Source organism: Tupaia chinensis, unplaced genomic scaffold (genome assembly GCF_000334495.1).
Source record: "Tupaia chinensis unplaced genomic scaffold, TupChi_1.0 Scaffold000127_1, whole genome shotgun sequence".
NCBI lineage: Eukaryota > Metazoa > Chordata > Mammalia > Scandentia > Tupaiidae > Tupaia > Tupaia belangeri.
The window spans coordinates 1,601,869-1,616,565 of record NW_006159595.1 but is presented as its reverse complement, the minus strand read 5'-3'; the positions used below and the strand labels follow the sequence as shown (position 1 = coordinate 1,616,565).

Genomic DNA, 14,697 nt, shown 5'->3' with positions numbered 1-14,697 from the left:
TCCCTATAGTGTAAGTTCCATCAAGTCAGAAGCTTTGTTTTGCTTATTCTTTTATCCCCTTGGCTCAGAAAGGCTCAAGGTGATATGCGCATGTACAATATTAATATGTGAATGAATGATTTGAAGCCTCAGAGAGACTGCAGTTAGTCACTTACCTAGAGAAAAATTGAAATTTATTTCTTTTATCATTTCACTTCTTCGGGGGGTTAGCCCTCTTTGCCTTCGCTTTTTCTGGAAGAACAAATCAGTATGTAGCAGGATTCGAAGGCGTGGGGAGGCAAAGGCCAGCCTGATGCCCATCCTGCAAGGGTTGCATCCCAAAGACGGCATGGTGGCCAGAACGCATCCACTAACTGCCTGAGCACATGCATTCCTCAACACTGAAAACGGAGAAGTACCTTCAGAATCAAGCAACGCAGTAGAACATCGTGGTGGCAAAGAAACATGCACAGATGTCATCTTTTTCTTTCAAGCTTCTTTCTATTTCACAGAGACATCCTTTCCACACGTGTCTTGATGCGTTGGGTTTGAAAATCATTCTCAGGACGTCCGGAATTGCAGCAAGGACACCTGATGGTTGGGGCATAATTTGGTTTAATTGAGAAAGAAGAGGCGGGGGCCCAGGAGAATGTGTCTCTGGCATCTGTTGAAAGTCTTTTTGGTGTGACAGCATTACCTGTGGCACCTGCTCTCTGACACTTTTACTTCCATTTATGTAAAAAGCAACATGCATACTCTTCAGCCTCAAGCCTCCTCCTGACACGGTTTGACTAGTTAACTTGAAATGGTGAATCACAGCCATTTTTAAGAGAGAGGTGAAAACAGCTGTTTGGCACTGGAATTGCTATCCTGCCAGAGGGGGAAAATATGTTCCCTAAGTGTGTATAATGATCGAGGGTCTTAAGAGCTTTGTTTCCTGTCTGTTATGAATAGCTCACCCACAGATAAAGTGGTCAGTATCCAATTAGGTTGTTTTACACAAAAGTTGTCAAATAATTCATGTCGATCACTTTGCATTTTTAATTGAAAAGAGCCACTCTCTGGGTTCCATATAGGAATAGCTTGCGAGGTGGGGCACCAGCTTTGGCCTGTCACTCACAGTCCCGTGATTGTTCCTATCACACTGTGGGCACAAGTTTAAAGAATACTGTTTGCCTTTGGCAAAGGCCCTGTTTTCTATTGAGGCAGATCTCTGAACACCCTTATCCTCACCCTTTGGTGGCTTCTAATGAATCCTATATTGGCTACAGATGTGTCTTTTCTTTCTTTCTTTCCTTAAAGTTTACTTATTTACTTCTTCCAGTGAGAAAGAAAAAGGGAGCGAGAGACAGAGAAAGAGATAGACACCTCCAATAGAATCTTTTTTTTTTTTTTGAGAGGTTTTTGCTATAGGGTGTGTGCATTTGCCAGAAAGACAGAGAGAGACAGAGAGACAGAAAACGAGAAATCACACAACCCCCTCAGTGGGGGATGGCCACACTACAATCCCTTCCCCTCCATTTTCCTCTCAGGATTTTGGGCATGCACACACACACGCCTGGTGTGAGTTTAAGCCACTGGGTCTGGGACTCTAACCATGGTCAACTATATGGGAGTCCAGCAATGTAGCCATTATGCCATCTGCTGGTCCCATCCCTAACAGAATCTTTATGCCACAATCCTTCCACCAGCGTCAGCCAGCCTGGATCACACGTAGGTATAGGGAGCCTCAGGACACAAGCCTGGGCCTTCCTACATGGTTTTAGCATCTTGGACCATTGCATTACCCCCTGTGGCTGGCCTGGCAATCTCCCCAGCTCCTCTCCTCACTCTCTTCATGAAGACAATGTATTCATGATTGGATAGTGAGAACAGGCTCTAATAACCTATATCACAGGTAAAAAACAGGTCAATGTGTTACTTCTCCCATGGATATAGGAATGGTAAAAGGGTGTCTGATTTGGAGTTTTAGGAAAAAGATACTTTGATACGAAAATAGAAGAGGAGTCCCTACAACCTTTCATTGCACGTGTGTGGTGACCTACTCAGCTCACCAGTGAGATGCTATCTGCTGTGGGAGTGATATTACAGATCAGTCCATGTCCTATTTGGCTACTCTAATCAGGCTTCGATTCAAACTGCTACCATTGTAGATTGGGTGCACTCATACTTGGCTTTTAAACATTTATATCTAGTGTCTTACTTATAATATATCGATGTATATCTTTGGCAAATCCGTGAAAAATGTTTCTTTGTGAATTTGGCCAAGTCTCTGTTTCAACTAGAGAAAACTGTTTGCTTTGTTTTGTTTTGTTTTGTTTTGTTTTGTTTTAGGTAGCCAATTTGTGAATTTGGCCAAGTCTCTGTTTCAACTAGAGAAAACTGTTTGCTTTGTTTTGTTTTGTTTTGTTTTAGGTAGCGACTACTCTTGGTCAGAGCAGGTTACTCATCTGGAAGACTTTTAGGACCATCAATGGAACTTTCTCTAAAGGAACAAACCCACCTAGGCATAAATCTATTTTTAGTCTTGGATCTGAAATCCTACTTTTTCTAACTCTTTGGCCATGCTCTCTGTTAAAACAGCCAGATCTTCAAATCATAGATCATTAGGAGCATTCATACTGAACTTTTATCTCAATGCTGAAGCTGGAAGGTGCTGGAGCCTGGAAGGCAGTGTGTTTTATTTTAAGTTTCTCTACATGGCCAATAGCTCCAAGAGGATGATTTCTAACAGAACTAAATCCCTTTTGTCATTTATTTTTATGATAATAGTAAGATCTGTGAGCATTTTGGAGGCTTTGGGATGAAAGAAACTATCATTTTTAACTTTCGCTACCCTTACACTTGGGAACATGTATTGTTCATTTTCTCTTAAGAAATCACCTAAATAGATTAACTGCTCCATATGGCTTTGGAGAAATGAAAAATACTGATGGAAAAGGTGCTGGTGACCACAACAATACACTTGCAATTGCCATTTAGCTTATCCCTTTGTAATCCTCTGTTCCACCTCACTGAGGCTGGTAATGTGAAAACCAAGCCGGGTGCCCCAACACACAACAAAGGGATTGCTGAGCTCGGTGCACCAACCTCATTGCCTGGTTCAATCCCTTTCTCCTGTGGATGTAGTCTTTATGGGCAGAGAGGGCCACTGGGGGGCTCCTCATCCCTTCTTTATTTTCTGAGGCAGGCAGTGCTGATGTGGTATGAGCAGCCACTCTTGTCTTGCTGGTAAGAGCTCAGACATTTGCTTTTGTAGGGCTCCATGGTCAGTTATGACAAGCAAGGTGTCTACACCCATGCTACTCAGAGTGTGCCTTTGGGCTAGTGGAATCTGTCTCACTGGTGTCTAGTCCAAAATGCTGAATCCCAGGCTCTGCCCCAGACCCAGTGAGCCAGAATCTACATTCTGACAAGATTCCTGATGATTCACATGCACATTTAAGTCTGACGAGCTCGCCCTAAGTGTCTTCAGGTGCCAGAGAAGGGTCATAGGTAATGTCTGGCCTTATTACATCTGTTCCCACACCGCTATGTCCTGAGGTAGGGAAGCAGGGTCTTCCTTCTCTACCTTCCGTCCTAGCCTGACAATGCAAACCGTTCCATTTCAAGTTTAGGTGTCCTTTCATCCTTAATAGTTGATCTTTGGAAAAAAGGAATCAATATTTGCCCACAAGTCATTCCTTTCTGGGCCTGTTTCAAAAGAAGAAAAGGATTGGCGAATATTCTTAGCATCTGCCACTGCTTTTATAAAGCTGCAAATCTCTTAGGTCAGCAGAGACTCTATGATGACTACTAAAGTGTACAAATACCGTTTGAAAAGACACTGCAAAAATTCTTACCTAAGGCACGCTGCTTTATTTCTTCAGTGATGCAGCCAGCACAAAGACCGCTGGGGCAAGTCTTCAAAGGGGGGCAATTCTCTGCAGAAAGAGGTTCAGCGGGATTTACAACAAAGACCTTCTCAGGATTAACAGCAGTTTGCTGGTTTGGAGTGAGCAGAGGGACTGGAAATACAGTAAAACAAGTTGAAGATACAATGGCAGGTGTAGCGGGAGATCCTTTGGGGCTGGACTGGGATCCCATGGAAAGAGATGCAGAACCTGGCAGTTTTCTGGAGATGGATAGAGGAAGCTATTGAAGTTGATGAATTGAAGGGGCATGTCTTTCTTGCATTCTCAAAAAATAATAGTGATTTTCTCCATAGATATTAGTAAGCACACGAAGTCTATAACACAATGTAATGTCTTGCCAAGAAGATTTAAAATAGGTTGACCAGCTGTTATATACCCAAGTAAATGTAGTTCTCTAAATTCAGATTTGCAGGTGTCAGTTTAATCACTAGAATTTACATGGGTAGACCAAAACATGGGCTCTTCAGACAGATGCAATGAGAACCTGAGATGTGCTCATTTAATACTTTCTTTCTTTCTTTTTTATTTTTTATTTTGGAGAGCTTTTTGTTATAGGGTGTGTGCACTCTCCAGAAAGACAGAGAGAGCAGAGAGACAGAAAGCAAGAAATTACCCTCCCCTCTGGGGGGATGGCCATGCCGCAATCCACTCTGCTCCATTCTCCTTTTGGGATCTTGGGCACGCATGCACATGCACCCAACATGAGTCTAAGCCACCCAGTCTGGGACTCGAACCTTGCTTGACTACATGGGAGTCCAGCGATATAGCCATTATGCTAACTGCTGGTCCCAATACCGGCTTTTAAAAATCCTCATCCTATCAGTAATGACAACCATCTCTACTACCAAGTTAGAGAAGAATTTAAGATGTTAAATTCTGTGCAGACATTTGGAAAATGGAAACCACACTAGCACTGCCTGTCAGGACATGGAATATTAGAATAGGGATGCAGGTAAAGGCAGATTTCTTGTGAAAACACTAGAGCTTTGAAATACGGTCACACACACTGTCCACTGCACAATTCCAGGGGGTGACATTCAGATGGCATCTATGGCTGTCATTCCAGAGATATAATAGTGGCAGCTGTGAATATTGTCATGTTTTCAGTTTACTCCTCATATATTTCCAATCATTCATTTTTGGTAATATTTTTAATTCTCTGAATATGGGGTCATCAGAAAAGTCATGATGCAGTTTTGGGTAGAAAAACATACAAATGTACGTCATGACTTTTCCAAGAACCTAATAGTTTCAGGGCCATGTAAAGTTTATAAAGTAGTTCCCAAAATACTTATCACATACCCTTCTATTTGGTGTGTGAATCTAACAAATTTCAAAGCCAGTGGTTTATATAATTACCATTAAGGTAAGAATATTCAAGTTTATTACATATAATAAAATATTTTATCAGTGTTACTGTCATATGTGATTAGGAGGCTGGGCACAAGAATTCATGCTTGGGAGGGAATCTTTCCTCTTTTACTAACCACTCGTGAAATTTTCTTCTTCTCTCCACTCTCCTTTTTAATGTCATAGAGTGAGAGAGAGAATGTGAGAGACAGATAGACAGACAGAAATGTCTGGTCATGCCACAATCCTTTTTCCTTCAATTCTCTATCCCATCATGATCCTGAGCATACACATGTGTCCTGACAGGAGCAGGACTTGAGCCCTGATTGGCCATGTGGGATCTGTCTTCCTCTGCTTAGTGCTTAACTACAGGATGAGCCCCAGTTGTCAAACTTCTTAAACTTCCTCATCTGAAACATGGGGATGATCGTATTGATAGTATCTATGTATGTCATAGACTTGCTACAAAGATTGCATGAGATGATCCATATAAACCTCTAAGCATTGCATCTGACATAGACTATAAATAAATGTTAGGGACTATGCATTTTAATCTAATGTTCTTAAATCTACACTAACCTATTCCTAACTTTTTCAGGAAACTCCAGATTCAACCAAACTAATGTCAGCAATGTTATGGAAACACGAGAAAGAAAGATCATCTTAACTCACATTTACAAGTAGAAGATTCTACGAGGGAAAATGGTAACTATCACTCTATTTGCTCCCTTTCCTACTAGTCTAAATTTAAAAAGAATCGGATGAATGTTATTGAAAAGAGCTGAAAGTTGTTAAGACCTCTACCTTCTCATGTCTTTAACTGGTGACAAAGTAAATAGGGGTTGTGATCTCCATTGATACTGTCCACCAAATGTGTTTGGTTATCCTTGACCAGGAAGGAATTGCACTTCCTGCCCATGAACTTGGGTAATGCCATGTGGCTTGCTTTGGTCAATGAAGTGTGAGAACAAGGGATGTTTGAGACTTGTGGGAAGAATCTTTAGTGCTTGTTTAACTAAACTCTTGCTTCCCCCTGCTTCAGTGAATGTTTAAGTATGAAATTAGATGGAGCAAGCAGCTTGGATTCCTGATAGGCAGAAGTAGCAGAGGCACCTGAAGGCCTTTGATAGATGAACATGAGCCAGATAAGAAGCTCTGTGGTCTCGAGCCACTGAAATATTGGAGCTTGCTTGTTATTGCAGCATAGCTTGCCTGTCATGACTTCTTCAAGGAGACTTGTGAGGTTATTACAGTTTTGGTTCTAAGAGATATACTAGAAGACCCAGATTATGTTTTAGAGATGGTCAGTGTGCAGATGCATGTGAATCTTCCAATTCAATTTAAATTAGAAAATATAAATATCATGTTAATAACTAGTTTATATATTTTAAGCACTTACTAATAAATAACAACATGTCCATCATTTTATGTCTTAAAATAAACATAGGGCCTTTAACAAATTAATCTGGCCTAGTTAAGTCTAACATTATTGAGGAAGAGCTAAGGTAGAATGTTTCTATTCAACCCTCAATCCTTTTTATTTTTAAAGAAGTTTGTGTAAAATGTATCTGATTGAGGACAAAAGACTGTACAAGTCACTGGCTAATTTTCTCAAGAGAAAATTTAAGAATATTAGGATCTACACAAAGCAATTTTTCCTGTAACATGATATTGAACTGGTAATCAGATATAAAATTATCATTGATTTTTACACATTATTTATGGTGTTGTGAGAAGGAGACACATGTGGAATGTGGCAATGATTGCTGTATTTTGAACTCTATTCAACCCACTGTAAGGGAAGCAGGAAAAAAAAACAAAGAGCCTTTGAGAACTTGGAAGTTAAAACCATAACTACTCAGAGACTACTGAGATTAGAAAATATTAGTGCTTATAACACAATTAGGATGTTGTTCATTTATTTTTTGGATTAGGGACATTTATACTTTTTATACTTTTTGCATTTTAGTTCATAGCTGACCACATAAGTAGACAAAAACCATGGATTCATTGCTAATTATTTGTCTACTAAACCCAATTTGATTTGATTATGAAAATAAACATAAATCCTATGAGAAATTGTTTTTCCTTTTTAAAATAATTAGTTAATTATTAGTATTAGTATTAGTTTAATTTGACATGTATGCTCATTAGAGAGAGACACATACAGAGAGGTAAAGTGAGAAAGCAAGCTACCAGGTTTGGGACTTCAACCATGGTTGGCTATGTGGGAGTCCAGCATCCCCAATCAGGATGCCACCTGCTGGTTCTGAGAGAAATTATTTAATAAAAACCAACAAAATATATGAAGAAAGAAGACAACTGAGTTATCAGGTCTTAAATTCTGTATTTCAATGGGCAATGGAAAATTCCTGTACTCATTGGCCATGTTCATTTTTGCTCTTTACTTTTACATTCTGATATTCAATTTATTTAAAAAATATTCTTGATTATTCTGTTACTTAGTAATGGGTCATAGATGTATAGCTCAATTTTCACTCTCAACAAGGTAAGTGGTTTTGGTCACCTATAGGAATGATACTAGCTGGTTTATTCAGCTACACACCTTTTTAATGCCACTGCTTAGTAACATTTTTCTTCTGAGTTATTTTGCTTAATTGCCTTTTCTCATTTAGAAGTGAGAAAAACTAAAGTTCAGAGAGGTTAAGGGAATGGCAGAGAGACAGTAGTGGATGGCTTCTTTGGGCCACCTTCGAAAATGTGCAGCCCATTCCAGTTCTCATGAGTTCACTTAAATGATGGCACTGTATGAAATGTGCAGACAAAGGAAGAGAGACATGGCACCCACCCCCTGGTACCTCATTTTCCCATCACTGTCTCTGGGTAGAAGACTAACACAGCTGGTTTCCTTTCCCTTTGGATGAAACTGTCACATGACAGATATTCTGTTAATGGCTCCTTTGAGTTTCACTCAGAGGCTTAGACCCCTATCTTCCCTACCCCAAAGATAGTAAGAACTGGAATATTGGGTCTCAGGATCCTTCTAACAAAAGGCTCTGCTGTCGGTTACAACAGCCCAACAGGCACGCCTGCCTTGGGGTAGAGGCTTTCTCAGTTCAACTTCCATTCAATCTAGCCCCATTTATCTCATTATATTTTCACCCTCTCAGTCGTCTTTGGTTACTGTTGGGTTGTTGGGAAAGTCATGAGGCATTTTTGCATTGGAAGACATAGAAAAATATGTCATGACTTTCCCAAGGACCTAATATATTTGGGCTTTTTGCTATTAGCTGATACAAATTCCTATTGTTGTGTAGTGGAGCTGTGTGCCAGGAGACAGTTCATTTTCAGCAGCATTATCTTTTGTATAGTTGTTTGTCCAGTTATTTGAATACCTGCTTGCATTTATTTATTTATTTATAGCATTTGTTTGTTTATTTATTGATGTTTTTTGTCATAGGGTGTGTGTGCTCACCAGAGAGAGAAAGAGAGAGAGATAGTAAGAGGGAAAGTGAGAAATAACTCCCTAGGAGTGATGGCCATGCCACAGTCCCTTCTTGATTCTCCTCTTGGAATTTTGGGCATGCAGACACACACATGTTCAGCATGTTTTTCAAGCCACAATCGGCCATGTAGGAACCCAGTACCTTAACTACCATGCCATCTGCTGGCCCCTTTATTTCATTATTTCGACAAAAATTCTTTAAAAATGGAAACTTAGAAGCAATCAACATAAATGATAACAAAGCAGAGATGGAAATTCTTTTATTTGCTGAAACTGGTTATTTATTATTATTTTTTTAATGCTAAAGGACATGTATGCAAGCATGAGAAAGAGAGAGCACCTCCCATTAGGCCTGTTCATGCCACAAGCCTTTTTCCTCCAATTCTCCATCCCATCAGGATCCTGGGCACGCAGACATGCCCTACATGTTTTTCAAGCTGACAGGACTGGGACACAAACCCTGGTTGATCATGTGGGATCCAGCTTCCTTTGCCTAACATTTAACTGCTGCGCTATGGGGCTGGCCTTGAAAGTAGTAAATATTTAGCTCAAATACTCAGGGGCCTTAAGATGACTTGTGTATATCAATTCAAAAGATACGAAAAACAAAGAATGCATATTTTAAGAATATTATCATACCACTTTTAAAGGAGCCATATTTTGGAGTCTGAAAATGTGCCATGATCTAAATAGGTTTTCATTGTTTCTTCCTTACTACTGCTATTATAAAGGTGAAGTGGCCAATCTTGATTGTGCATGGGCAATGAATATCACTTCATGAATATATTTGTTTATTTTGTGTTGACCTGCAATGAGAAAATAAGGTCTGCAGGAATAGAAATACCTTGTTTGTAGCTGTAGCCATAGCACATGGTATAGAAACTAGCCCAGAGTCGGTGCTTAGAGCACTCATGGAAACTCACGAGTGAGGAATTCACTTTACAGAACAACACTTGTGCTATATGCCTTCATACACACCTATCCCTCCCTTATGTTTTTTTAGAAAAGCGTTATCGTTCAGCCTTAAAATTATTTGTTGCTTATTTTGCCCATTTATTTGCTCTGTGCTTTTAGGCTTTATTACAATTACTGGCACTTTATCAAACTTGAAAATGCATTAAGTAGGACCAGAGGTGGCGAGGTGCTTAAGGTGCTGGACTCCCACATGGCCCACATGGTGTAAATTCTGAACCTGGTGGCTTGTTTTCCCACTTTCTCTCTCTGTCTCTGTTTTTCTCTGGTCAAATTTTTAAAACAATATTAATAATAAATAAAATTAAATAGATAATTATTTTCAAAATGCATTAGGTAAGTCTGGCTCTATGGCCTGGTGATTAACACAGCTGCTTGAATATGTTGTTCAAGCCCTGGATCTGGTGGCTTGAGAAATAAATTGAGCACGTGACTGTATGTACCCAAAATCTTGAAAGGAAAGAGAGCTGGAGGAGGAGAGATCGCAGTGTGACCATTTCCCATAGGGGTGCTTTCTCTTCTCCCTCTCTTTTTGGCGAGTACATGCCCTCTAGCAAATAAATAAATAAACAAACAAACAAATAAAAGCGTTAAGTATTTGTTGGTTATGGTATACTGTCTTGAAATCGACTTTTTTCCTGCAGCCTTTTGTGTGCTTTGTAACATTCACCTAGTTATGTCTGTGTGTGTGTATGTGTGTGTGAGGAGAGAGAGAGAGGGAGAGAAAGAAACAGAGAAAGTTTTTTTTTCTTTTTTTTTTTTAAATTCCCTCAGGTTTTGGTTCTAAATCTTTCTCAGAGTATTGCTATATCTGTGAATAAGAGTTTCCTGGGTGAGTTTAGTGAACATCCTGTCAGTTGCCTTTTGATTTTCAATAAAATCTAAGTTCTCAGAGTGGCTTTTTTCCTGTCCTAGGGCTTGGAGGGAAGTATAATTTCCACAGCTGTTACTGTGGTGTAGCTTCCACGGTACAAAGTCACTGAACGACTGTGCAAAATCAGGACTTCGTCACTTTCTCTAAGTTCTTCACCGCTATAGTTTCTCAGGAGCATTCCATGTTGTGTACGAGCAGCAAGTGAAAACACAAAACAAAACAAAAAAGCAAAAAAACACACCACTCAGGCTCTTCTGTATCTGTGCAGATGGGGAAATGTTATACAATCCCACATTGAAAAAGAACAATGCAGGGGCCAGCAGGTGGCATCATGATTAAGGCACTGGACATTCCCACATGGCCAACCATGGTGTCCCGGACCTGGTGACATGCTTTCTCTCTCACTGTCCCTCTCTCTGTGTGTCTCTCTCTGGTCAAATTAAAATAAACAACTGAATAAATAAAATTAAATAAGTAATTCTTAAAAAAAATTACAATGTGGCCAGCATACTGGAATCTCATTGACTTTTTATTACTTTGCCTTGGAACTATGGAGCAGTTAGTAAAAATCTGAAAATAATCTTCTGGGATGTGAATTAGGGGGTTAGAAGATCCACAGTTGCATCTTGGGGCCTATGAATCAGTTTTTGAACTAGATGGTGTTGAATCGGCTACCTAAAATTGTTGGAATCAGATGAAGAAATATATGTCAGGGAATTATAGATTCTTTAGTTCAGCCTGACTTTCTCCTATTTTTTCTCATTTTCACTCCCTTCATGGAGCAGAATTATTTTTCATGTAAAACTATAGGAATCTTAACTGTACCCTTCAGGGACAAGCTATCTCCCCGTTTTCCCTGTGTCTCATTCTTATCTGTTTCTCCTTTTCTCTTTCCTTTTCTATTCAGGACTGCACACACGTGGCTGCTATTTTGCAGGAAAAAGCATTGCATTGTCTGTTTTGTTTTAACATTCAAATGCTCAACTTGAATTCCTGTCTCTTTAGACATCATGCAAGAATGATACTCATTGGAGTCATGAGATATAATTTCTTTTCTCCCCTCTCCACTCCTTGTCTCCAGCAGCCCTGCAAAATAGCTCATTGCTTTGCATTGCTCAAGCATTCAAGTGTTTATAGAATCTAACGATCCTGATCTCTCACTTCCTTTTCTAAGCAGAAAATGATAGCTGAATGTGGCACAGTTCCCGGCGAAGCTGCATGAAACGTGGCAGATGAGCTGATGCCAAGGTCTGAAAAGAGCCGTAGGTGTGTGTTCTTAAAGGCGTTGTCCTTCAATAGAGTAAGGACTGCTTAAATTTATTTTTTAGGAGAAAAGCAATTTGAAGGATGTATTTGCAAATTTCCATGATTAATTTTTTAAAAATTTGTTTTATTTTAAAGAGCGATTTTTGCTACAGGGCGCATGTGATCACCTGAGAGACAGAGAGAGACAGAAAGCAAGAAATTGACCCCGGGGTACAGCCACATTGCAATCCCTTCTCCTCCATTCTTCTCTTGGGATTTTGGGCACACACACACATACTCGCCTGGGATGTACTTTAAGCCTCTGGGTCTGGGATTCAAACTGCGGTCAAATTCATGGGAGTCCAACCATTACGCCATCTGCTGGTCCCCATTGTCATTGTTTTTACTCAGCCTAACAGCATACCCCAAAGAAAAGTCCATGCCAAGTGAATTCAACAGCTGGGGCCAGATGGGAAGGGAAGATCACTGTGGTAGAACGACTGCCCCTGGAGAAACAAGGCCAAATATGAATAATAATTAGTGCCTTATTTTTCTGTACCCATTCTCACAAAAGAACAGTTCCTTAAGAAGCAATACTATGGCAAGAAAAACTTACTGACATCTATCAGAATCTGGATATCAGCACAGAAAACTGGCCACAGGGCTGGCCTCATAGCCTAGTTGTTGAAGGCTGCTAAAATTCATGTGGCCAACTGTGGTTTGAATCCTGTCCTTGGTGGCTTGAGGCACACATGGTACACATGTGCCTGTGTGCACAAAATTCTGGCAGGATGGAGAAATAGAGGAGATGGGGTTGTGGTGTGACTACGCCCCACTGAGGAGGGCAGTACTCCTTCTCCCTCCCTCTGTCCCTTTCTGGAGAGTGCATATGGTTTCAGGCAATTAACAAACAAACAAACACATGAAAACTACTAAAACCCTTCATCCACTAGACTTAAATTTCTATCTTTCTTTTTTGGGGGATATTTGTGCTACAGGGCACATGCACTCCCTGATGAGATAGAGAGATGTAAAGTGAGAAATCACCCCATGGAGGGATAGCCACACCACAATCCCTTTTCCTTAATTGTTCGCTTGGGATTTTGGGCATGCAGGTACATGTGCCTGATGTGAGTTTCAAGCTGCCAGGTCCAAGATTCAAACTGCTGTTGGCCATGTGCGAGTCCAGCACCACAACCACTATACCACCTGCTGGTCCCTAGGCTTATATTTCTTTAGATTACAAGCTTATATTAGCTATATGGGAAAATTCCAAAGACAATAAGGGGATGTGAAAAGGGTCGGTGTGAACTTGGAACACCTGGGTGCTGTGGCTACACAGATCTGTGGACTGGGTTCAGCTTTGGAGATTGCAGGGTCAGTGATCCAGCAGACATAGGGAATGCGGAATTGAGGTCCTCCTGCTGGGGAAAGGGAAAGTCAGGCAGGAGGCATGGACAAAATTTCATGTAATAATAATAGTCCATGCATGCCACGTTTGTCTCTAAGCACTTGGTATGACTTGCTTCATTAATCCTCACACAATCCTGGGATGTGACAATTGTCTCCAATTTACAGAGGAAGAAACAGTTATGGTACCTGAGGCCACACAAGACATAAGTGGCAGGGCCAGCATTTGAACCTGTATTTTTCACTCCTACAATGTCCTTTAGTAGGTAAATGGCTTCTGGGAGCCCTAGACTAGAACCTGGAGGGTAACCTCCTTAGAGACTCATGGTGCAGGTCTCTGCTAGGAAGGTTAGCTAGGAAGTACTTGAAGGTGAGTAATGGCTTACAATGTGAACTTATTTACGGATTCAGTAACTGCAAGTTCAAACTGCTATAGACATCTCAGCTGAGTTCTGGGTCACCTCTGTTTCTGTTCTGCTGTCCTTGGGGTGATGGCTGATATGGGGGTGGGGGGTGGGGTACTGCAGAATGCCAAATCTCACATCCGCGCAGAAAACTGGCCAGAGGGAAAGGAAGAGTTGACCTCTGGTGCTGTTGCAGAGGAACAAGGAAGAATTTTCATACACTTAGAGCAAAACTCTGCCCTCACCTTCAGGACTCTGAATCCAGCCCCCTGCCCGTTTCTAGTCTAGCTACTGACAAAGGGCATGCAGTTGCCAGCAACCAAGAGCTGGAATGGGGTTGACCTTTCCTGAGCCACATGAAGTTGGAGAGGACAGCTGAATATGGAAATACCTTTGCAGATCCCAGAGAGAGAGGAAAAAGAGGTAGGAGTTGGATGGCTACTCATAACTTCCAATCCACAGAGGCCAGACCTTGATCCTGGAGCTATAGAGTATCACAAATGCAGGGGTCTGGTAGAGCTTGATTTAAAGCTCAGTGACTTGATTCGATTGACAGTTCTAGAATGGACCGTAAGCAAGGTGAGTTAGATACAGTGTCAATAGCCCACCGGCCTACCATTTCTTACCTCTCTTTTGCCTGAGGTTTGAGGAATGACCACCTTCTGACTAGTAGTTCCATGTTGATCATGGAACAATTAGGCTGAACCTTTACCATGCCATATTGGTGAGCCTGGTATACCTGGTAAACTTGGAATACTATACATAATATTCTCCCTTATTTCCTATATTTCTCAAGTTTTGTTTTATCTTATTTTGTCTAGGCAGAGTCTTGCCATGTTGTAATCTTCCTGCTTTAGTCCCTGAGTCTACAGATGTGACTACAGATGTGCATCAACATGCCTGGCTTTTTAAGGTGAGCTGAAAGTCGAACCCCAGACTCCCACGCGGTCTCAGCTTGCAGACCGCACGCAGTCTTAGCACGTGCTACTGTGCCTGGGCCTCAGAATTTAACATTGACTTCTCAGGCTTTATTAAGGGAGTGAAGTTTGATTGAATGACTGATTTTTAGGGTGGCTCTTAAAC

The 14,697-nt window shown here is 40.8% G+C and overlaps 1 long non-coding RNA gene across 1 annotated transcript in view; it reads left to right on the top strand.

Moving 5' to 3' along the window:
- Nucleotides 1-14,697, top strand: part of LOC102499838 (uncharacterized) — a 226,969-nt gene that overhangs the window by 93,695 nt on the left and 118,577 nt on the right. Inside the window, exons 2-3 of the long non-coding RNA XR_003548766.1 lie at nucleotides 5,842-5,948; nucleotides 14,436-14,527. This is a non-coding gene — a long non-coding RNA (uncharacterized LOC102499838). The remainder of the gene's footprint in view (nucleotides 1-5,841; nucleotides 5,949-14,435; nucleotides 14,528-14,697) is intronic.